General features: G+C 41.3%; 1 protein-coding gene across 1 annotated transcript in view; it reads left to right on the top strand.

Moving 5' to 3' along the window:
- The first annotated feature begins 301 nt into the window (after positions 1-301).
- The window catches only part of FRMD4B (FERM domain containing 4B), a 313,746-nt gene continuing 289,744 nt past the window's right edge, over positions 302-24,303 (top strand). Inside the window, exon 1 of the transcript XR_009153580.1 lies at positions 302-668. The gene's annotated coding sequence lies outside the window, so the exon portion shown is untranslated. The remainder of the gene's footprint in view (positions 669-24,303) is intronic.

The following is a 24,303-nucleotide window of genomic DNA, read 5'->3' as shown; positions in this document are numbered from 1 at the left end:
TTCAACAGGCAAGCGCCTCTTTCAAACAAGCTAGCAAACCCGCGAGGTCACCAACAAGGCAGAAGCTTTGCACGCCCGAATCCATCCGCCGTAGCAAGTCTCTCCTTCTGTTCTTCCACACACACACCCCGCCCCTCCCTTCGCGTCCGCTGCGGGACACCAATAGGAAGCAGGGTGGAGTCATTCAAACGGCAAGCCGCTGGGAGCCTATCAATTCCCCAGGCTCCGCTTGCTGCTAGCCCGGAGCTCTGCGGGACCCTTCCCCGGCCACTAGAGCCCTCCCTCCCGTCGTTGGCTCGGGCTATATACCATGCCTAGCCCGGAGCATCGGCGTCTCAGAAGGGACTCGGGTTGGCTGGCTATGAAGGACGCCCCTGCCGAGGGCGAGTGCGGGAGACCCGGGCAGGGTTGGCCGAGCCAGAAGGGTCGCAAGAGTCGGCGCAGCCGCTTGCCAGTCGCCCAGGGCGCGTGGTTGCGAAGAGCCGCCTAAGCTCGGGGGGAAAAATAAGAATCCTTTCGCGGGATCCGACTAGCCAAGGCGAAGGGACCGGTGCTGGCGGAGTTGCCCGTCGCCTCTGCCTGCCTTTCAGCAGGACGAGACATCAGGGAGTCGGGGGGCTGCCAGGAGCGGAGAGGGCTTGCCTGCCTGCCGGAGGAAGAAGGCGAAGGTAGGCGCGCGTGGGGAGTGCGCGGCTGGGTGGGACGCATTGTTGTCTGGTCCTGTTAAGGGTGCGGAGGACGCGCCTCTTGTTGGTCGAGCCATCCGGCTGCCTTCTCTTCTCCCTTTCTCTCCGTCCGTCTGTCTTTGCATCGGTAAAGAGGACCGGAGTCGGAAAGCCAAAGACGGATTGCCATTGTCAGATGCCAGGCTTTCAGCGGGTTGGCTGGACGCCTCCCCTGCGCTCCCTCCCAGTAGCGGCGGCAGCAGCAGCAGAGCTGGCGCCTGGGTGTATGGCGGAGACACCCACAGCCTTCTCCGGCTCGCTGGTTCTCCCCAACCCCGGGAATTTCTCCCTTTCCCGGCGGGTGGCAGGAGGGTCTGGGGACCTCCCTAGTCAAAGCCGAGAGGAAGGGCAAAGATTCCGTCTGAGGGCATCTCGAGGCTCTACTTTAACCCGGCGGGAAGTTTGGTTTTTTTTGCATCTTTTCCCCGGCTTCTCCGAGTGTCCGTCCGTCCCCCACAGCTTCCGCTCCTTCAGCTGGAGACAATTACACACACACACACCCCAAAGAATCCCAGACAGACAAACAAGCAGCTTCCCCACCGTGGGCTTTGTTCTTAACCGGCAGCGGGCAGAGAGAGAGAGAGAGAGGCGGTGGCGAGGCTGCCTTTTTGCCGGAGAGCAGGAGCTTGGCAAACCGCGGAAAGGTGCCCCGAGGCTGGGATTCAGGGCGCGCTTAACTAGGCGAGGAACTTGTGAGGACCCGCCGGGCCGTGGGAACTGAGGGGGGGAAAAGGTGGAGGGGCGGAGAAGAAGCGTGCCGAGCTGTCATCGGGGCTGCTCAAGCTGGCGAGGGAGATCCGGGCGACGCGCGGCAGGATCCCGGAGCAGACGATCCCAGGGTTTCGGGTTTCCGGGGCGTGTAGGAACGCGGGGCTTTGATCTGGCGATTCTGGGGTCAGAGTCCACGAGGGATTTAGCGAGGATGGCCTGCGCTTTTTCCCCTCAGCCTCGAACTGGGTTTGATTCCCAGCACGCCTCTTGATCGGCTGAAGAGAATGTAAACCAAAAAGGAAAAGAAAGTGTCTGAATTAGGGCAGGCAAAGACGAGAGAGAAACCCGGTGGGTTTAAACTGAAGTTTGCTTTTTTTTCGTGGTGGCTGCCCTTCCCATCTAATTCAAGGTATATTAATCTATGAATTGGCCATTTTCTGGGATAATTGATCCCTGGGCCCCAACAACTTGTTGCATTGAACTCGGATTGTTTTCAACCAGCGGTTTATCAAACTTGGCAACTTTTTAAGATACATGGACTTCAACTCCCAGAATTCCCCAGCCGGCTGACTCCGGAATTCTGGGAGTTGAAATCCATATAGGTAGTTCTCTGATTTACAGCTGAGGCCAAAATTTCTGTTGTTAAGTGAGACATTTGTTACTTGAGTTTTGTCCCATTTTACAACCTTTCTTGTCACAGTTGTTAAGTGAATCTGGTTTCCCCATTGACATTGCTTGTCAGAAAGTCTTAAAAGGTGATCACATGACCCCAGGACACTGCAACTGTGATAAATATGAACCAGTTGCCAAGCGTCTGAATTTTGATCACATGACCCTAGGGATGCTGCAAAGGTAACTGAAAAATGGTCATTAAATCCTTTAAGTCTGTTGTAAATTTGAACTGTTGTAAATTGAGGACTACCTGTACTTCCGAGGGCACCTGATAAAAGGAACCTGATCTGATCTACTGATTTAAATGGGTACATGGGTAAAAAGTAGATAAAACTCCCTACATGTCTAAAGTGGCAAGCATATACCATTTTTGATTATGCTGAAGTATGCAGTAACTGGCCTAATAAAATACATTTTAAAAATGCTTCTTTCCAAAATTGCTTCCCATTTGCAGTATTATTAAATGTTTTCAAATCACACATTTGAAGTACCCTGCGATATTAATAAAAAAATAATTACAGTCAATGAAAAGAGGTTTAATTGATCCATCTAATGAATTGAGCAATTAAGCGCTCCATGGCATAGGACCGGGTTATTTACGAGACCGCCTATTGCCTCCCATCGACCTGTGCGCTCCCACAGGGGACAATGTCGACTGGCGACCTCCAGGGGAAGGTCCTTCTCTGTGGGGGCTCCTGCCCTTTGGAATGAGCTGCCTCCGGGGCTGCATCAACTCCCTGACCTCCGGACCTTTAAACGCAAACTTAAGACTTTTTTATTCCATCAGCTAGCCTAATGAAATTTTAGTGGGGGTTTTATGTAGTTTTTTAGGATTGTTTTAATTTGTTGGGCCAAATTTCAAAATTAGTTTTTAATTATGTTTTTAATTTTTGTGTATATTCATGTTGTTTTAAATTGGCTGTAAACCACCCTGAGTTTTTCGGGAGAAGGGCGGTATAGAAATTGAAACAAACAAACAAACAAATAAATAAATAAGCAAACAGAAGAATGGAAGGGCTTTGAAGTCCAGAAGGGCCACAATACTCAGGACTGGAAGTTTCCTCGGTCATGCTTAAAAGAGAAGTGCCAAAATCAAAGAGACTTAAGTTAATCAGTGACTTAATCACAGAAGGGGCCCATCCTGGTTACTGTACTGAATTATTTATTCTTCCTCTCGCATGCTCCCTCAATCACAAAATATAATGAAGTAACCAAACAAGCTGCTTCCTTGTTCTACAAAGATGCTGTTCATTTACTTTAAAGAATAATGGATATTGGCATGTGCCTAAGTCTTATGACATGAATGATGGTCAGAAATCATGGGAAGCTGTGAAAGAGTTAAAATGAGGCATATCCTCTTATACACCAATTATGTTCCTGCTTGCCAAGAAGTACCAAGAAGTCCTTAGTTTAATAAATAGGATTGACTTCTGAATACCATGTAGAGGATTGTACTGTTAGTTGATTGCTTTGAACCTAAATGAATGTAAAGCACAGCTGCTTTATCTGATTTGCTAGACCTGTGAATTTTTCTCTGTTTTGTTCTCTGTAAAAATTGGATAAGCCTAGGAGTAAATTTTTTCTGAAACGAATCCTCTCGTAGTATCTAATTTGGTAGACTGTTTCGTGTTGTCTGCTATACTGACTTTTCTTTGTGGTTTCACCCCATTTCCTCTCTGGTTTCCTAGAATAGTCTCTCTTCCTGCATTATATATATATTTTTCTGTCTGTGTGTCTGTTTCCTCTCTTTGTGCTTTTCAATGGTATCGCTTTCCTGATAATGTGTTCCTATTGTAATTCATTCCATTGCTGCTCACCCAAATTATACTTCTTCAGGATCTCCACCTGATTTCAGCCTCACAACAGTCTTGCAAGGAATGAAGGCTGAATCATAATAAGACTTTTACAGAGAATGTCTGGTTTAGGAACTATCTGGAGCTTAAATTTAAAATTAATCCAGGAGAACGGGATAAAAGATTATCATCTTAATTTCATTTCTTGTTTGCTGGCATCTAGATCATCCAATACGTATTGTTTCCTGGGTGGCTTATATATTACTTATAAAAACAATATGCAATCAATCTCTATCAGACGATAAAACAACAGAACAACAAATGTAAAAAGTAATACGTAATAGCAGTCATAAAAACATGGGCATAAAATCATAATGGAACACTATCCAACAATATCCAACAATTAAAGATGGCTTTCATCGGGCTAGGAATATAAAAGCTGGTGCCAGAAAGACCACAATGCAGGCTCCAGGTAGCAATGTTGAAAAAATCATGGGTGTCTGTCTGTTCGGTTCCATTGCCAAGTTGGTGGTTGAGTCACGGAGACTTACAGTTTTAGGTAATTTCCAATCTACGCTAGTGATATTGAGTCATGAGCATTTCAGAGGTTTGTGGTCCTTAGCTCTGGTTTTTGTCTTGGGGCACTTTAATGTGATTTGAAGATGGAGATTATCATCAATCCTCTCACAGTCAAGTTAGTCTGGTTGCTTTTAATTTTATTTGTAGGAGATGTCGGCTGGCGGCCCCCAGGGGAAGGGCCTTCTCTGTGGGGGCTCCCACACTCTGGAACGAGCTTCCCCCAGGTCTACGTCAAATACCTGACCTTCGGACATTCCGTCGCGAACTAAAGACACATCTCTTTATTCGCGCGGGGCTGGCCTAAATTGGATTTTTAATGGGAAATTTTATTAATTTTTAAACGGGGTTTTTAGTTTATGGTAATTTAATTTCAGGCTAATTTTAAATAAGTTTTTTAAATGATATTTTAACTTGTATATTTGTATTGCTGGTTTTATCTTGCCTGTACACCGCCCTGAGTCCTTCGGGAGAAGGGCGGTATAAAAATCAAATAAAATAAATAAATAAATAAATAAATTACCAGGCTGAGACTGATGGCAGGGTCAAATGTGCTATTAGTTTGGAGTTGCTATGCTCCCACAAGACACCTAAGTCCAGCTCCCAATGAATTCCCTTGACTCTTATCTAGAACCATTTTGCCTTGACCGGTAGTAGATCAGACTACTATGTATAGATAACATGGAATAAACTTGTAGTATTTTTGAACTCTATCCCAACTCCTGGTTTCTTGCACCTGACATATTAGTGCTACCCCAAGGAAGTGGGGTACCTAATGTGGCTTTACCCAAGGAACAAATTGGTTTTGCAAAGATCTCCAGGAGATGAAACAATGGAAAAAAATACCTAGAGCACTGTTGGAGGAAGACAAAGAGCCAATTTGACCAAACATGTATAAAAGCCAACATCTGAGATTACGTTGTGGCAATAAGAGCAATGAAACATTCCTATTTTTCTGCCCGTATTATACCTACAGGTACTGTAGCTGTCCAGCAGCCCTCTTTAAGGTCACTCACTCCCTGCTGGGTACATATGAGCCACAGGAATATCTGCAGGTTTATGTGTGGAATATTCTTAGCTCCTAGTGCACAGGTGTCAAACTTGCTGTGATACATTGGTGTCACGTGACATATTGCAACATTTTTTGCCTTCATGGAGATTGGGTGGGCATGGCCTGCACATGACACATCCAGCCCACAGGTCGCCAGTTTGACATCCCTGACCTAGTGGATGAACACTTTGGTTCACTTGCAGTTGGATTCTGACTTGGCAAATCCTACTGAGTGAGACTTTGTCTGGTTCTGTTATCCAGAAGGAGTTTGATACTATAACTCCAGAGGAAGTAGGTAAGATCTTGAGTTACATCAACCTGACAACTTATTTATTATATTGCATTAATAAACAACTTGTTTATTATATTGCATAACTGTCTGGTTTGGTTCTGCAATCCAACAAAACAGACACAGATTTCAGAGGATAATTAGAACTGCAGAAAAAACAATTGCTACCAACCTACCTTCCATTGAGGACCTGTATACTGCACGAGTCAAAAAGAGGGCTGTGAAAATATTTACAGACCCCTCACACCCTGGACATAAACTGTTTCAATGCCTACCCTCAAAACGATGCTACAGAACACCTAGATACAAGAACAATTTCTTTCCGAACACCATCACTCTGCTAAATAAATAATTCCCTTAACACTGTCAAACTATTTACTAAGTCTGCACTACTATTAATCTTATCATCATTCCTGTCACGTATCTCCTTCCACTTATGACTGTAACTTTGTTGCTTGTATCCTTACGATTTATATTGATATTGTTTTCTAGTTGCTTATTTGTACCCTATGACTATAATTGAGTGTTGTACCTTAGAACTAACTGTTGATGAACGTATCTTTTCTTTTATGTACACTGAGAGCATATGCACCAAGACAAATTCCTTGTGTGTCCAATCACACTTGGCCAATAAAAAATTCTATTCTCGTCACGACCTGTTTTCCTTGCTGGGAGGAGGCTTCGTAATACCCGAAGCAGAACAACCAGATTCAGTCACAGTTTTATTCCATGTAGCATCAACCTTGTGCAATCTCACACTACATATTCAAAATGGACAGTGATTAATGTGTATTGTGTACTGCAGTGATGGGTTTCAAAATTTTTTACTACCGGTTCTGTGGGTGAGGCTTGGTGGGCATGGCATGGTAAGTGTGGCTTGGCGGGCGTGGCAGGGGAAGGATACTGTAAAATCTCCATTCCCTCCCAATCAGCTGGGACTTGGGAGGCAGAGAATAGATGGGGGCGGGGCCAGTCAGAATTTTTACTACCGGTTCTCCGAACTACTCAAAATTTCCGCTACTGGTTCTCCAGAAATGGTGAGAACCTGCTGAAACCCACCTCTGACATTATATATGGGTGCAGGTTTATATTTATGTATGTATATAGCATGTGCATATGTGTGTTATGTATGTGGTAGATACATAGTTTCTCTTGAGAGCAGGCAACAAAATTTCATTTTTAATGTGGGTCAGTACGCTCACACAAAAATGACAATAAAAGTTATCTTATATCCATATTCCTCCTAGTGGAAAATTCCTGAGAATTGGCAAGTGGTTGGATCCATAGGGTGATCAAACATTTTTCTGTGAGGGGCTGGTGCTATGCCATGAAAGAAACGATAGTGCAGCCCCTCTTAAAGAAGACATTGTGGGCCCCTACAGTTTTGGATACTTGTTGTCCCGTCTCCAATCTTCTTTCCCTGGTTAGTTGATGAGAAGGAGCTGGGTTAAAGCTTCAGAGAGCTCTGGACGAAGCAGATTATCTGGATCTTTTCCAATTGGATTAAGTTGGACAGCTCTACAACTTTGAGTAAATAACACAATAAATTAAAAATATATATTTTATTTTAATAAAAACTGCTCTAACATTGAAACAATTGTAATTTGGTGAACTAAATATGTATACCAGATGTTATTGGATGACAGTTCTCAGTGTGCTTTATGCTGGCAGGTATTGTTGGGAATCGTAGTTCAACTATTTTGGAAAATTTACAGATCCCCCAAACCTGATCTAAATGATCTCAAGAAAATATACCTAACGTGACCTCCAGGTTGCTTCGCTTCAGTTGTTTTCTTATGCTGGTGAAGCATGAATTTTGTAGTCCAACATAGTTCACTAACACACCAAAAAAGAGCACATTCATAGAAATTTTTTCAAATGAATTCTTAAAATGTTAACTGATTTTAGTCACTTTTTTGTTTTGTTTTATCATTTTGCTATATTGTTTGCAATTGGGTAATGGGGCAAGCCTCTTTATTCTGACTGATCCACTGGATTAAATTTGACCCACAGGTGACATATAAATCCTACAAATAAATGTTTGGGAATGACTACAAACCTGCTTCAGATCTGAATGGTGTGGCCAGTTTGGTGAAATTTCAACTGATAAAAAGCAAAGAAAGTATTCTGTCTGGTGGTAATTAAAATGAATATCAGATAAACTAGTTGTCAAGGTTCCAGAAATACCTCTTCTGCGTAAAAGAAACTCAAAGGCATTTTTTGTTTTTTCTCAAAGTTCTTTACTAGCATGAGGAGACTGGCACGCGATGAGTGCAATTCCCAAAACTGAAGTTCCGGATTCGTTTCCCCAGTTATACAAACCCCAAGAGTCCCACCCCTGACCCTTTGATGGTCACATGGTCCCACGTTCTCCCAGTTCATTCGAATATCTTCTTGCCACTCTTCCTGCAGACGTGAACGCCATCCGACCTTGACTGCTTGAAGAATGTTACCATACCCTCAACCCCCTCCCCTCAGGAGAAAATGTGGCAGCGTCTGGAAACCTAAAGTCTAATATGGTTTCCAGGCCTGACAGGCGTCCCCTCTTGGAAAAGAAGCTATATCCTAGGAAAGAAAACAAAGAGTCGATAAAGAAAAGTGTCAATGGTCCACAATTCCCTTCTACCCCCTCCCTCTCCAAGAGGTTTCTTAGGTTTGTCAGGAAAGTGTCGTGAAATTGTTTAATCAAATTGTCCGCATTTACTTTCCAACTTTTGACCCAAGTAGATTCAGATAATGGGTATCCTTTCCAGTGGACTAAGTATTGTAATTGACCTCCGTAGAGTCTAGAGTCAAGAATTTTCTTGTTTTCATAGTGGGTTTCACCTTGGATTATCAAGGGGGGTGGGGAGCGGTAGGTGAGGTCTCAGACCAGACTGTCTAGCAGGTTTTAGTAAGCTGGTATGGAATACCGGGTGTATTTTCCCAACATTCGAGGGAGTTTGAGTTGGACGGTAACGGATTAATAATTTTACAATGGGGAAAGGACCCAAAATTTTGGACCGAATTTCTGCTGGGTATCCGTAACCTTAGATACTTAGTAGACAAAAAGACTTTATCTCCAATGCGAAAAGGGGGTTGAAGGGAACGGTGTTTGTCAGCTTGGGCTTTGTAATTCCGAGCTGTCACAGCTAAAGCCTTTTTTGTATTTTCCCAACCTTTTTTTAATGAATTCATCCAGTCCGTTAGGGAAACTGAAGTGGGGGGTTGCACGGGGAGTTCAGGCATTGGAACGAAGTCCATGCCGCTGGTTACTTGAAAAGGGGTTAACCCCGTGCTGCTGTGTACCGCATTATTATATGCAACCTCTGCAAATGGTAACAAGTCGGACCAGTTTTCTTGTTGGTAATTTACATAACACCGTATGTATTGTTCCACCATGGAATTTAATTTTTCAGCCGCTCCGTTAGTTTCCGGATGGAAACCAGAACTAAGTCCTTGAGACGACCCAATGGACCGTAGGAACTCTCTCCAGAACTTGGCTGTGAATTGAACACCCCTGTCGGATATTATCCTTTTAGGAACTCCATGCAGTCTGTAGATGTGTTTGAGGAAGAGCTTTGCTAATTTTCTAGCCGATGGCAATCCGCTGCACGCAGTGAAATGGGCCTGTTTAGAGAACAAGTCCACTACGGTCCATATCACTGTATTACCCCCACTAGGTGGGAGTTCAACAATAAAATCCATGGCAATTTCTTCTCATGGCCGGGTGGGTTCGGCTACGGGTTGTAGGAGTCCAGGGGGTTTCCCTGGTCTGGACTTCATGGTGGCGCAGGTAGCACAACTCCTGACATAGTCTTCAAAGTTCTTTACTAGCATGAGGAGACTGGCACGCGATGAGTGCAATTCCCAAAACTGAAGTTCCGGATTCGTTTCCCCAGTTATACAAACCCCAAGAGTCCCACCCCCCTGACCCCTTTGATGGTCACATGGTCCCACGTCCTCCCAGTTCATTCGAGTATCTTCTTGCCACTCTTCCTGCAGACGTGAACGCCATCCGACCTTGACTGCTTGAAGAATGTTACCATACCCTCAGCCCCCTCCTCCCTCAGGAGAAAATGTGGCAGCGTCTGGAAACCTAAAGTCTAATATGGTTTCCAGGCCTGACAGGCGTCCCCTCTTGGAAAAGAAACTATATCCTAGGAAAGAAAACAAAGAGTCGATAAAGAAAAGTGTCAATGGTCCACAATTCCCTTCTACCCCCTCCTCCCTTCTCCAAGAGGTTTCTTAGGTTTGTCAGGGAAATTGTCGTGAAATTGTTTAATTAAGTTGTCCGCATTTACTTTCCAACTTTTGACCCAAGTAGATTCAGATAATGGGTATCCTTTCCAGTGGACTAAGTATTGTAATTGACCTCTGTAGAGTCTAGAGTCAAGATTTTCTTGATTTCATAGTGGGTTTCACCTTGGATTATCAAGGGTGGTGGGGAGCGGCGGTGAGGTCTCAGACCAGACTGTCTAGCAGGTTTTAATAAGCTGGTATGGAATACCGGGTGTATTTTCCCAACATTCGAGGGAGTTTGAGTTGGACGGTAACGGGATTAATAATTTTACAATGGGAAAGGACCCAAAATTTTGGACCGAATTTCTGCTGGGTATCCGTAATCTTAGATACTTAGTAGACAAAAGACTTTATCTCCAATGCGAAAAGGGGTTGAAGGAGCGGTGTTTGTCAGCTTGGGCTTTGTAATTCGAGCTGTCACAGCTAAAGCCTTTTTGTATTTTCCCAACCTTTTTAATGAATTCATCCAGTCCGTTAGGGAAACTGAAGTGGGGGTTGCAGGGAGTTCAGGCATTGGGCAAGTCCATGCCGCTGGTTACTTGAAAGGGGTTAACCCCGTGCTGCTGTGTACCGCATTATTATATGCAACCTCTGCAAATGGTAACAAGTCGGACCAGTTTTCTTGTTGGTAATTTACATAACACCGTATGTATTGTTCCACCATGGAAGTTAATTTTTCAGCCGCTCCGTTAGTTTCGGATGGAAACCAGAACTAAGTCCTTGAGGCGACCCAATGGACCGTAGGAACTCTCCAGAACTTGGCTGTGAATTGAACACCCCTGTCGGATTTTATCCTTTTAGGAACTCCATGCAGTCTGTAGATGTGTTTGAGGAAGAGCTTTGCTAATTTTCTAGCCGATGGCAATCCGCTGCACGCAGTGAAATGGGCCTGTTTAGAGAACAAGTCCACTACGGTCCATATCACTGTATTTCCTCCACTAGGTGGGAGTTCAACAATAAAATCCATGGCAATTTCTTCTCATGGCCGGGTGGGTTCGGCGGTTGTAAGTCAGGGGTTTCCTGGTCTGGACTTCTCTGCGTAAAAGAAACTCAGACATTTCTTTTCTCAGAGTTCTTTACTAGCATGAGGAGACTGGCACGCGATGAGTGCAATTCCCAAAACTGAAGTTCAGTTCTTTTCCCCAGTTATACAAACCCCAAGAGTCCCACCCCTGACCCTTTGATGGTCACATGGTCCCACGTTCTCCCAGTTCATTCGAGTATCTTCTTGCCACTCTTCCTGCAGATGTGAACCCCATCCGACCTTGACTGCTTGAAGAATGTTACCATACCCTCAGCTCCCCTCCTTCCCCTCAGGAGAAAAATGTGGCAGCGTCTGGAAACCTAAAGTCTAATATGGTTTCCAGGCCTGACACTAGTGAATTGTATTAATTGAAAATATAAGCAAGAAACAATTTGTTAGAAAAGATGTTACTTTTTTAATATAAAAGTGATAAACAATACTCACAGAGCTTTGTGGAAGCCCAGATTCGGAACAGAATGGGTTGAGAACCAATTTAAATTATTCTTCTATTCTCTATTCAGAAGGGAGAAGTATTGGAGCTGGAAATAATTGCTGATGTAAAACAGGATTTTTCCATACATATTGGCTAGCTTTCCTTTTTGTAATCAAAGATTTGGATGATCACAATGATTAGGATGGCTGACCATTTGTCATATGTTTAAACTTTGGGGAAATTCTGAGTTAATTTGTTCCTATCCACAGTTAGGCAAGAATACTAGAATCAGACATACCTGGGTATATGTAAAGGCACATTTCTTGTTAACAATACAGGTAAATGTATTGGAGTTCAATGGAGTTAGCACTTAGGAAAATGGATATAGAGTAGTAAACTAAATGGCTTACAGCAGGGCTGTGCAAACCTTTAGGGAAGGAACTTTACATGGATAATGTGGGATAAGTGCATGGATACAGTCACCTGGAGTGGAGATTGACTCAAAAGTACCTTGATCTCCCGACTGGTGATAATTTGTGGCTTAACCAGTGGTGGGGTTTCAAATTTTTTTACTACTTGGTGGATGTGGCTTGGTGGGCATGGCATGGCTTGGTGGGTGTGGCAGGGGAAGGATATTGTAAAATCTCCATTCCCACTCCACTCCAGAGGAAAGATACTGCAAAATCTCCATTCCCTCCCCAATCCAGGAGAAGGTTACTGCAAAATCCCCATTCCCTCCCAATCAGCTGGGACTCGGGAGGCAGAGAATAGATGGGGGTGGGGCCAGTCAGAATTTTTACTACCGGTTCTCCGAACTACTCAAAATTTCCGCTACCGGTTCTCCAGAACTGGTCAGAACCTGCTGAAACCCACCTCTTGGCTTAACCTTGCCTAAACTCACACGTGAAGAAAGTTGGCTCAGGTTAGTCCTTTCAAGGGAGATGATCAAGCAATAACAGAACATTAGTCACAAGTGGGAAGTTGGAATAAATGCAGGAAACAGAGGAACTCATGTTTTTTGAGGGGCGGGGAGGGGGTCCTGCAAGGTAAGCTCAGCTTGAAGGAAACTAGCTTTGACTTCACAATTCCCTTAGAATTCTTAGAGGTCCCTCATGGCATAGGGCCGGGTTACTTACGGGACCGCCTACTGCTACCGAATACTTCTCACCGACCCGTGCGCTCTCACAGAGAGGGACTCCTCAGGGTGCCGTCAGCTAGGCAGTGTCGTCTGGCGACACCCAGGGGAAGGGCCTTCTCTGTGGGGGCTCCCACCCTCTGGAACAAACTCCCCCCAGGACTTCGTCAACTTCCGGACCTCCGAACCTTCCGTCGCGAGCTTAAAACACATTTATTCATCTGCGCAGGACTGGATTAGATTTTAAATTTGTATTGGTTTTAAATGGGTTTTATTATTTATATTGTTTTTTAATAATTCGGCCTTCTAGAATAAGTTTTTTAATTGTTATTTTAGTCTGTATTTATATGTGCTTTTTACTTGCCTGTGAACCGCCTTGAGTCCCTTGAGAGATAGGGCGGTATATAAATGTGATTAATAAATAAATAAATAAATCTTTGGATTCCGCATAGAAACATTTCGAAGTAACCAAAACAGGGCTTTAGCATGCTGGCCACCTGATCTTCACTGGCGCATGCACACCAGAAACCAGAAGACCAGGTAGCTGGTATGCATGTGTGCGCCAGAAACTGGAAGATCATCTTCCCAGCGCGCGCATGCACGCTGCATGGCTGCTCTTCCAGTGCTCCTATGCATGCTGACCAACTGACTGGTGCGCCAGAACCCAGAAGAGCAATGGGCGATGGCTTGCATGCCCGGAAAGATAGCTCTGCGTGCCATTTCCAGCACACGTGCCATTGGTTCACCATCATGGGTATAGGGCTTCTTGCTTGAGCAGGGGGTTGAACTAAAAGACCTCCAAGGTCCCTTCAGACTCTGTTATTCTGTTACGACAGTTGCAGCATCCTGGGGTTGTGTGATTGCCATTTGCAATCTTTCTAGCTAGCTTCCAAATAACAAAGTTAATGGGAATAGCTGGAGTCACTTAACAATCATGTGATATACTTAATAACTATAGGGTGTAACTCGCTTAACAATTACTTTTCTTTTTCACTCATTAACCATGGTTTTACATAAACTGTATTGTAGTATTGTATTGTATTGTATTAAGTATTATATTTTTTGAACTATAAGACGGACCTGACTATAAGACACATCTAAACTTAGAAGAGGAAATCAACCAAAAAAAGTTTTTGGCCTCCACGGGCCCCATTTTCAGGCCTTTTTTCAGGCCTGTTTTCAAGGCTTTTTTCAGCCCCTTTTTGAGGCTTTTTTCAGGCCATTTTTTTCTGAAAAAAGTGGCCAAAAAAAGCTTCAAACAGGCCAAAAAAAGCCTCAAAAATGGGCAGAAAAAAGCCTCAAAAACAGGCAGAAAAAAAGCCTCAAAAACACCCTGAAAACAGCCCAGAAAAAACGGGCCTGAAAGAGGCTGAAAAAAGGCCCAGAAATGGGGCATGTAGAAGCAAAAAAAACAGCTGGCAGGTAGGTGGGCCTTCGGCAATATTTGATCTATAAGACACACAGACATTTTCACCCCCTTTTGGGAGACAAAAAAGTGTGCTTTTAGTCTGAAAAATACTAAAATTAAATCTTGACTCAAAAAGAGGTATATCCCATTTATGTATTTTAAATAAAGAGTAGAACTTCACCTTTTCCAATCATAAATTTAAATAAAAATATAGTTAATATTTTCATCACAGGAATCATTGTGAGTAGAAGGGTTACAGTAGTGGCCAAAATTGTGGAAACCTTTTGCGAAAAGTGTATTTTCTAAAACTAGCTAATAACACCACTTTTTGGGGGGGAGTAGTACCATAAAATTATATATCAATGGAAAGATAATTTAATCAGGAAAGTAATGCAATAACTTTTATGAAGGATTTGCTATTAGAATAGCAGTTACAGTATAAAGAAGAAAAGTGAAACACGTAGAAAAAATGAGATATACAAAAATTATCACCATAGAAAAAACGAGATATACAAAAATTATCACCATAGAAAAAACGAGATAGACAAAAATTATCACTATGTCAGTTAATAGTTGGGTAACCTTTAGCATGAATTACAGCCTTACAATGTCTTCCCATGGAGTGAACCAAGTCTTTTAGTTCTACAGCTGTTATAATGTGAAACCAAGATTGAATGATGGCTTCTATTAACTGAGTTTTATTGCTGGGTCGTTTCTGACTAACAAGTTTCTTTAGTCGGCTCCATAGATTTTCAATTGGGTTATGGTCTGGGCTATTCCCAGGCCATTCCAGCAGTGGAATATGATTATCTTGAAACTAAAAAAATAAAATAAATGGTGTTATTAGCTATCAAACCTCAAAAATACACTTTTCCCAAAAGGTTTCCACAATTTTGACCACTACTGTATATTGTATAGATGGTTATCAGCAGGCAATTTGAAGTTTCCTGCTCTTCTTTTCTTGTAGTTATTTATCCTTAAACTTAACTTGGATGGGACAAATCTTCAAGTAAAGGCTTTTTTTTTTTGTTAACTGTGTTAAGACTATCCTATTTTAACCTGTCCTTCTTTGAATCATAAAGATGATTTAAATATAAATCACGAATTCAGGATGTTTGGACACTATGCTAAAAGTTGCTGATGTTTATATTTGTAAAACTATTTTAATTTTAAAAAATGAATATATTTTAAAAATGTATGTCTTCATTTTCCAATGGTTTTATTTGTGGTTTTGGGGGGGAAATAACAAAAGAAGCAAGGAAGCAGGAGAAGTAATTTCCTAAAAATGCAATTTAAATTTATGTTCCATTGAGTGCCATGGTAAATAAAAACCTGACCTCAACCCAAACAATCTAAATGAGCCGTTTAATTTGTTTCTTCAGTGCTCTATATTTACAGATAGAAAATGTATTGATTAAGACAGTAGGCTAGAAAGCAAGAGACTATGAGTTCACCTTAGGCATTAAAGCCAGCTGGCTGACTCTCTTAGCCCAGCCTACCTCACAGGATTATTGTTGTGGGGCAAATAGGAAGAGGATGGAGTATTAGGTATGCTCAATGCCTTGAGTTATTTAAAAATAATAAAGGCAGGATTAAAAGAATCTAAAAAATATCATCTGTGAATAGCTGATCACATTGCTGGATATATTTAATTTAAAAAATGTGCAGAAGTATGTTTAGCAAAATATTGCAAAAATATTTTAATAGTGTTTTTGAAAATATTGATATCCTGTATAGTTATTAACAAACTATAAAACAACTCAGTGGACGTTTTAATTTGTTCCTATTAAACCAAAGTTAGCATATACAAGGATTTATAATACAGATATGCACATTTCTTTTATGTGCATACAATAATTTGTAGAATCTCAAGACAGGAATAGGATTTAATTCTCAAAACCTTAAATTCCATATCTGGAATAAGTGCCATTAAACTCAGTGGGACTGGCTTCTTACTAGAAGAACTGTATGAAAATTTCAAAAGGTCCAATATGCTACTGCTAGGCCATTGAACAAAAATAGCAACCTACTGTAAGATATTAATGAAAGATCCTTCTTTATTTCTCAAAAAAGAAATGGGATAGATTTGGTGCAAAATTGAGTGAGTTTCACTTCAGTAGCTCTTTCCATACTCTGGAATTATGTGACAGCAGCTATAGCCTCCTGGGTCCAGGAGAGATGAGCTGCAGCCAAGAACCAACATAGCCCTCAGTCCTGTAGTATTTGGCCTTCAACCTAATTCCAAAATCCATCCACAAGTGAGTGATTCAAACTCCTGACCTTAGTAAACTGTTTTTCCTTTGTAGACTGCTAAACTGGGAGGGGAAAAGAAGAGAAACTATCATAAACAGAAACTAAAAAAGAGAACACTAAATTGCAAAGAGAAACACAGAGTCAGTGCCCCTCTTCGTAATGGATCAGCCCCCATTTCCCTCAAGGACACTGGTCTCCCTAGTAAGTTGATTGAACTTTCCAAGAAAAGAAAATATTATCTATCTAGAATTACCCAGTTGAAATCAAATTGTCTAAAAGGATATGATCTCTCATATGAACTTGCTCCAGCTGTGAATTTCAAAAAAAATGTTCTTTTCTTTTCTTTCTTTCTTTTTTTTTTTTTGCTTGCCGATTTGCAAAATGGGTGGGATCTCAAAAGGGGAGTCCTTTTTTAGGAATCTGACTTCACTGTTTGAAGGCTGGAAGGAGGGGCAGGATGGGGTTCATTCACTGGCCACACCCTCTATTTCTTTGATCTCCACACATTCAGCCTGAAAGCTGAAGACATGACTTCCTCAAGGAGAGAGTTAAAAAGACAAGTTGTGATCACATCTGAACATGCATCTAAAAGTGTGACATGAACTTGGTGATTGTGTACTTGTGTGCGACGTTGAAAGCACAAAAGGATGGACTTGACATCACAATGTCGCAATACATCTTCAATCATTTTGGTATCACCCTACTATGTTTCCAGTATTTAAGATTTTGCCAGTGGGACTTCAGGTATTGGAACAACTTCTGTGAAAAAACTGACCTTGCGACGGGATATTACATCTAATATTATTTTCTGAACATCCTTGTTTTTGACCAGACCTTATATTTGGCTGCTAATAATGGATCTTTGGTGGATTTCAGCTTTGGTTTTTTTGTGGTAGGGTGGGGTTTGTATGAATCTCCTCTGTGCTCTTATAAGAACCCTGGGATTGAGCAGGGTGAATGGAATTTATAGAGTAAAAGTAAAACATCATTACGTCTTATCCTCTACACATTTTAGGCCTTAACATCTGAGCCCAGCTAGGTAGGGTTTAAAGGGCTCTAAGAGAGTGTTCCCTGGTGCTAGAATTACATATGAAGAGAGGCCGTTTTCTAGTGTTTGTCCATTGGCAAAGATGTTTGCAATCAGACAGGACTTTGTTCTTGTAATTATGGTCAAGATTAGTATGCATTTATTGATTATCAATATAGCGTGCATTTATTATTATTTATCTATGGAGGTGAATGATAGCAATGTTCCAACATCTAAGGTTGCCACAAAGAAGAGGGATTCAGGTTGATCTCCAGAGTACCTGAAGGCAGGAGAAGAAGCAATGGATGGAAAATAATCAAGGAGAGAAGCAACCTAGAACTAAGGATACATTTCCTAACAGAACAATTAATCAGTGGAATGACTTCCCTACAGAGGTTGTGGGTGCCTCAACACTGTAAGTTTTTAAGAAGAGATTGAACAGCCATTTGTCTGAAATAAGTTTCCTGCCTGAGCAGAGGGTTGGAGTAGAAGACCTCAAAGATCCCTTCCAACCTGTTATTCTGCTAATTTAAGATAACTTTTTTTTTTACATAATTACACTGTATATGGGATAAATTTTCCTAATCTTATGATTACATTTGGGCTTTTTATCCCCGAAAAGATTGTTCTGCAATCTGGAGTTCTAATATGATTCAAAATTATATTTGTCACCTTATATAGCAGATAAAATGTGAAAAATAAATAAATAAATAAATAAATAAATAAATAAAATAAATAACAACAACTAAAAAAAGACTACTGTGGTGCCCAATAGTTTCCTCTTTGCTTATAATACCTCTTAATTTTGCATACTGATGAGCACCAGTAAAACGTTTCTGTCACCGATGGCACAGTGCAGAGGGGCAAGGAGAATGTTTAATTAAAAAGAAATGTTAAATCAAATGAGGATCTTTTTTGTCTTACTGCTATAGGCCAAACTAAATGAAAGGTAGGAGAGGGTGTTGCTAGAATTCTTGATGAATTTTTATTTGGTTAAAAGGAAGGAATTTGAGTGAGGATGAGAATGAAAATGCCAGTAAAGAGAGTTCAACTCTCTTTTTGATGCACTGTTGTTCCAGAATTCTCCTCTTTCTCCTTTGATGGTGGGCGAACACAGCATCTGCCTTTGTTCTCATAAGCTGATTTGCTTGAGGATGCTATCCCATTTGGGATAGTCTCAGGGACAAAAAAAGATCAAGATGGCACCTTCAACTGCACAATTGAAGCTTCAACTGTTTTTCAAAAGGGATTTGACTTTGATTGTTGCAGACTGCAGTTGCAGTCCCCAGCCACCCTGATCAGCATTGGCCTTATTGGAAGTAGAGTTAAGTGCTAATTCATGTGGCTTTTATCATATTTCTTTAATTCTGAGGGGGAAAGTTCTTTAGACAGTTCTGACTATAGATTTTTCCAAGTCAAATCTACTTTGGCTAGGAGTTTTCTTTTATATATACATTTTAAAAAAAATATTTTTTTAAAGCAAACAAACAAACAGTACATTTTTTCTGAATAGAGTATTGACCGAGTCAAAATTTATACCGCTTATAAGTATTTCCCAAATATAATTTATATATTTCAATTTCTGCCATAATATTCTTTTTACCTACTTTTTAATTTTTCATTTCTGCTTAATATTTAATATATAATCAATATTAACATCCGCCCTAACTCCAACCTTAATCTTATTTCATTATCTTATTTCTGCATTTATCACATATATTTCTCAAAAGCACCACTATCATCAGTTTGTTTTCTCTTATTTCCTTTCTTCTATTGAAACCCTTTAATTTAAACATAGTCATTTCCATCCTTAATTTCTATTTTATTTGTTATAGCTTGATATTTCACAATTATCTCTTAATGTCAATTATTTTCTAAACTGGACCAATTTATCATTTCTTATTTCCCTATATAATCATTTTACAATTTTACCAAAAACAATATATTTCTTCAGATTTGTTTTTTACATCACTTTTTTCAAATACAAACATTATCTTAATCTCTTAATCATCTTCTTTTTCTTAATTTCTATTAATACCTTATTCAATTTCAATTTCATTTGAATTTCCATATCTTAACCTCTACATTATACATTATAATAAGGTCATATTAATCCTTCTACCATTCTTTTTGTATTTCACAATTTATATCATAATTCAATTTTTACAATACTGATATTAATACAATTCATTTAATTCGTATTACAATCACAAATATTAATAATAATACAGTTCATTTATTATTATAGGTACATATCCTATTGCTCTGCCTCCTTTCCATTAATTACTCCTCTTAACCATTTTCTCTTGGTCCATCCAAGCTAGGAGTTTTCTTTAATTTCACAGTACCTTGTTTAAATACAGTTGTTCAGTGAAGTTGGAATAAAATTGGACACGTAGCAAATGCTTCTGATGTTCTGTATTTATAAAAACAATTGAAAGATAACTGTGGCCCTTCTATAAAGACTGAAGAGGAATCTTGGATTGGATGGCAAATGGCTCGGATCCAGATTACAATTATATGTAGTGGCAGCATCTCTTCTATGGAAACATATGACACTGGCTTTTGCAAACTACAGTAGCCCATCCAACCAATTGGGAAGCAAGAGGCATGTGATCAAATGTGAAAGTCACAGTCCACCTACATGAAAGGCACACCTGCAGAGGATTTTTCATTAGCCTCAAACTGCTAACCCCCAAACCTATCTCTTTTATTGCCAGGAGTTTTTTTAATGTTTTTTTTTCCTTCCAAGTTCTCTTCATAAAATGCCATTTACAGATAGTCCTTGACTTACGACTGTTTGTTTAGTGACCGTTCAAAGTGACAACAGCACTGAAAAAAGTGGCTCACTTTTCAAACTTACAACCATTGAGCATCCACACGGTCATTTGATCAAAGTTCGAGATGCTTGGCCACTAACTCATATTAATGATGGTCATGTGATCACCTTTGGCGACCTTCTGATAAGCAGAGTCAATAGGGAAGCCAGATTAGCTTAAGAATTGCAGTGGTTCATTGAACAGTTGTGGCAAGAAAAGTTGTAAAATGGAGCAAAATTCACTTTACTCTCTCAGTTAGCAACAGAAATGTCAGCCCAATTGTGGTCGTAAACCAAGGATTACCTGCGTATACAGTAGTTTCGATTCGCATATACCAGAGATGATTAACCTTTTTGGTGCCAAGTGCCCAAAGTGTGCATGCCAGTGGTGGGTTGCTACTGGTTCACACGGGATCGGCCAAACCAGTAGCGCCGATGGCGGGAGGCTCCGCCCACCTGCCTGGACGCTTCTGGGCATGCACAGAAGCGCTTTGCACATGAGAGCGCATGAGCGAACCGGTAGCAATGAAATCTGGAACCTGCCCCTGGCGCGTGCATGCATGCCTGAACCCCCAAAATGCAATGTGAGCGCCCACACATGCACGTGCACTCCTGTGCATGTGCCTCGGCCCCCCTGCACCCCGTTTGGACTTCCAGGTTGGTGCAGGAGGCTTTCCATGCCCAAAATAGGGTAAGGGGGGTGCATGCGCGAACCCCCAAAATGCAATGCAAGTGCCCTGGTGCATGCACCCCATCCCCCCACACATGCGTGCGCATTCCCCGCATGCGCCCCGAAGACCAGTTGGCTGGCAGAAGACATGCACGCATGTGCGGTGGAGCTGAGCTGGGGTGACGGCTGGTGTCCCCGCAGAGAGGACTCTGCGTGCCATCAGGGGCATATACAGTAGTTTTGATTCACGACAAAGAATGCAAACAATATTAAAGTTATAACCTCATTCTCTGGGCTTGGAGACCATTTCAACTTCAGAAGATCCTGCCTCCTCCTAATCAGCCTTCTCAAAGTGCCAGAATGCTGAAAACAGAAAAGAGGATTTCTACTGCCTGATAATTAAAATAAATCCTCTCCATTGTTTTGAATTTGCAAAGTCTGTTTGGAAACATCTTTTGTCTCTTCAGCAGTGCTCTTAGTAATTATGTCTTCTCCCCTTTTCTGACTTGTGTGCAGGTTCTCTAAGCTAAATGACTAGTGATTCTTTCTCTCTGAATGTTCAGGTAATAATGTAAATCCTCAGATAGCTTTGTTTCAATGTGGCGAGACAGAATGGCTGCTTGGATCCTATTTTCCTTTCTCTGCCAGAAATGTTTTATTCAGTTTTCCTTTGTGTAATTTCATTTATCCTCAATAGTGCTGGAAGAAATGTCCATCTGGGTTCAGTTCCAAGTGGGGAGAAAAACACTGGAAACATGGAGGCTGTTTGGAAAGATGGTTTAATGGTGGACAGGACCACATGGTTTGAAGTCCTGGGCAATTGAGCACTTGGGGGTGGGGATAGGGAGAGAGAGAAAGATTAACAAAACCAACAAAATTAACAAAGGTGGGGGCTGCTTTCTCCTTTTCTCATCCAGGGAGGTATAATATTCTGCCTTTTTAATATTTCCTAGAATATTTCATTCTTCTAGGAGAGGGGTGGGTGCTAACTTCCTACAATAGTAACTTACATGTTAGGTTTGTCCTATGCTTGTCCCATCAAGTTGTTCAGAATGAGATGGAAGGCAGAGAAATTGGAACCAGATGCATCTTTCAAGAGGGAGTTTGGACTCAAAGCGTCTTTGGAGAGAATGGCTGTATTTTCATGATTAGGACTGCTGCTTTTTAGCACTTGAAATCTAAAGAATGAGGGCATGTTCCGCTGGTCCATTTCTTCCATCAATGTGTTGTTGGGTTTGCATTTCGTTGAAGGCAACAAAATTTGCAACAGGTCCAGATGGATAAAAATATTCTTTTAACTTCTATAAAACTCTTTAGCAATACAATATTATTGTGGGAAATTAAAATGGTAATTAATTTAACGGATCTCAAAGTGGACATCCACAATAGGCCCCATTTAGAGTATTGGTTAGGACCTTGCTACTATTAGGCACAACAATCATACATTAAGTTCTAATTAAGTTGATTTATTGCTCATGCCTACACACAAGAATCTAGTAAACTAACAGCACTAATTGGTGCTAAATAAGAGTTAATGGAATTCAAGAGGGATTGGACTTAGACCGCTTGTGGAAATATAACAACTCTAGGCTGATTACTCTCTTGACTCTACCTCAGGCTCTGCCAGCCTTCCTATAGCTAAATTTATTTTTAATAGAAATTCTCCCTGTAACGGTTGCATCCCAGGAAATTTTGACCTGCTATTCCCTTTCACATTATAATATGACATAATATGACATAACAATCCCTACTCACAGTCACTCATGCGGCCCGCATGGTTTTGTGTAGACCTTGGTGTGCACATGTATCGCCTCTCCTGTGGGAGCTGCATTGGTTGCTGATTTGCTTCCGAGAGCTGCATTGGTTGCTGATTTACAATTCAAGGTGCTGGTTGTCACCTTTAAAGCCCTTAATGGCTTGGGACCAGGTTATCTGAGGGACCATCTCTTGCCAGTCACATCTACCCAACCCAACAGAGCAGGAAGGCAGGGAATGCTGTGGGTTCCATCCCCTAGGGAGATACACCTGGTGGGACCCAGAAGAAGGGCCTTTTCCATGGTGGCTCCCTCTCTCTGGAACATCATTCCCCCAGATATTAGACTGGCCCCCACTCTAACACTCTTTCAGAAGGCACTGAAGACCTGGTTCTGTCAATGGGTCTGGGGAATGCAGAGCGGGATGGAGCCCATTAAATGGCTTATGTGATGTGTTGTCGCCAGGGTGGGGGGGTTATTTTATTTTATTATATATGATTTGCTATTTTATTGGTTTTATTGTTTTTATATAATGTTTTTATATTCTTGTAATCCGCCTTGAGTTGCCATGTGCGAATAGGCAGCAATATAACTCATATATATATGAGTTATATATATATATATGCAAAAACCACTCACGCATTAATCACAAAATCTCCAGAACCGTAAAGCCTACAAACTTGAAATTTGCCATGTATGTTCCTCTTGGCTTCTAGGTGCTCACTAAGAAAGGGTTTTTCAAAATGACCATCAGAGCACTAGTATTTTCTATATTATTATAACATGCTCTGATGCTAATTAGTTAGACGTTCTACTCCCCCTCCCAACTTGAAAATAACTCTGGAGAGAATAGGATAGCATAGGACAGGCTTCTGTGGGGCAAGCCTCATGGAGAGAAGGGGCTAGAAAGCCTGAGAGTGAGAAGGGGATAGGATAGGAGGTGTTTCTGTGGGGCCAGCCTGAGGGAGAGAAGGGGACAGAGAGGAGAGGCTTCTGTGGGGCAAGCCTGAGGGAGAGAAGGGGAGAGGAGAGGCCGATCATAACCATTAATTTTCAAACTCTAAGTGTTGATTTATCATACCCGATCACATAGTTTCGTAACGGAGCAGCTTCCAACTGAAGTATTTCCATTGAGTCTGGATTATCCATTCTAGAATGACTCTAAACCATTAAAAAGGGGGGGAAAGGGAGGGAAAACCAATAAAATGCATTTAATAAGAAACACAAAAAAGAAAAAAACCAAAAATCCACTTTTTTTTTTACTTAGCCACAATAGACTGACATTCCCTAAATTTGATTCATCCCTTTACAGAGGCATTTGGTAATTGCAACCACCACATCTTCAGGATGCAAATCCATAAATTAACTATGTGTTGTGTAATTAAGGGAGGAGGGGAGGATTTGTGGGGAGGGTTGTCTTCTCCATCTGGAACATTTCCTGTGGCTTTCACTGGATTTGAATATTTGATTGTTAGGTGGCAAGAAATGAATTAAAAGTCCTTTGGTTTGTTTTAAGAAATCCATGAAGGTAGGAGGGCATTTAATTAAATGAACTCTCAACAACAGATTTGCATTAATTTGTGCTGCTGAAAGTAATCAGCTCAAAATATTTAAACCTGCATGTTAAAATTTGGTTTTCTGAATTTTACTATTTTACAATATTATAAAAAAAAAAAAAGAGGG

This window comes from Ahaetulla prasina, chromosome 2 (genome assembly GCF_028640845.1).
Source record: "Ahaetulla prasina isolate Xishuangbanna chromosome 2, ASM2864084v1, whole genome shotgun sequence".
NCBI lineage: Eukaryota > Metazoa > Chordata > Lepidosauria > Squamata > Colubridae > Ahaetulla > Ahaetulla prasina.
The sequence above is the reverse complement of the archived record's forward strand: the minus strand, read 5'-3'. Positions and strand labels throughout refer to the sequence as shown.